Genomic DNA, 1210 nt, shown 5'->3' with positions numbered 1-1210 from the left:
AGGCCTGAAAATCCACAAGGCACAAAGTCTCCTGGCAGCACCCAGTGCCCGTGGCTGGGGGGCACAGAGCCTTACCTTCTCAAAGAGAGGCCGGAGAGCCTCAGCCAGCTTGGGGGCAGTGGAGAGGATCGCCTGAATGTCTTCACCCTGGAGCTCATTCACCAGCACAGAGAGGGTCACCACCATCACGTCTCCATCTGCGTCAGGCAGCAGCTCCAGGAGGTGTTGAGACAGGCTGCAGATGCTTTTTGCCTGTGTGGAACACGGTGCTGTGCTGTCACACCCCAAACAGCTGCCCACCAACAGCTCCCTGGTGGTGCAACCCCACCCTGCTGCCCCGGGACCCAGAGGCCAAAGGCCCCACAGGGCCCCTGTAGCTGAAGAGGGAGGCAGGAGAGCTGGGAGCAGCAGCCACAGCTCCCAAAGCTCAGCCAAGGCCAAGGGACTGCGTTCCCCCACCCCAGACTGCCCGTGTGGCTTCAACCGGGTGTGCCCTTCTCACCATTGACAGATCCATCCACAGCACCATGCGGCCTCTCAGAGCCAAGCGACGTCTCTCTGGGCACTCGCTCTGCAGGTGCCTCGACAGGATCTGCTGGACACTGCCATGACATTCTCTCCCGTCCAGATAGTCCAGAACCTGGAAGGCAGAGGGCAGTGATGGGTGCCCGGGTGGCAGGAGCCCAGAGCCGCCCAGGGCTGTGCCCAGGTAGCAGCACAGGGCGCAGGCACCGTCCCAGCAGCGGCTGCCAGAGGGCAGAGAGGGGCAGGCAGGCGGGCCAGGCAGTGCTGGCTATCAGGCTCACCTCCACAAGGAACTCCAGGGCAGGCAGCTCCCAACGGGGGTCCACACTGCTGAGCATCCCAAGCAGGTGGATTGCCAGTGGAGAATGGGAGGAGGTCAACTGGCGGCGCATCTCCCTGTCAGGGGCAAAACCATGGACCGTGACCAGGGTGGGCAAAGCTCTCCCAGCACTCACTCACACAGGCCTGGTCTTTCCCCAGCAGCCCAGAATGGCACGTGGGCACTTTGGCAGGTGGCTCCTTCTGTGCACTTCCCTCTCCCAGCCTTTTGCAATCTGCTCAGCCATCCCTTGGGGCCAAGGCCCTCTGGCCATCACCCACGGGGGCTGTGTGGGGTGCCCCATGCCCAGGGCAGAGATGATGGGGGCAGCAGGGACAAGGGTGGCTCACCTGACATGCAGACCCA

The 1210-nt window shown here is 63.3% G+C and overlaps 1 long non-coding RNA gene across 1 annotated transcript in view; it reads right to left on the bottom strand.

Annotated features, from left to right (window-relative positions):
- The window catches only part of LOC114068030, a 16994-nt gene that overhangs the window by 13314 nt on the left and 2470 nt on the right, over nt 1-1210 (bottom strand). The window contains exon 2 of the long non-coding RNA XR_003573505.1: nt 76-252. This is a non-coding gene — a long non-coding RNA (uncharacterized LOC114068030). The remainder of the gene's footprint in view (nt 1-75; nt 253-1210) is intronic.

Source organism: Empidonax traillii, unplaced genomic scaffold (genome assembly GCF_003031625.1).
Source record: "Empidonax traillii isolate 1590-97213 ecotype Southwest subspecies unplaced genomic scaffold, ASM303162v1 scaffold996:size228895, whole genome shotgun sequence".
Taxonomy (NCBI): domain Eukaryota; kingdom Metazoa; phylum Chordata; class Aves; order Passeriformes; family Tyrannidae; genus Empidonax; species Empidonax traillii.
The sequence above is the reverse complement of the archived record's forward strand: the minus strand, read 5'-3'. Positions and strand labels throughout refer to the sequence as shown.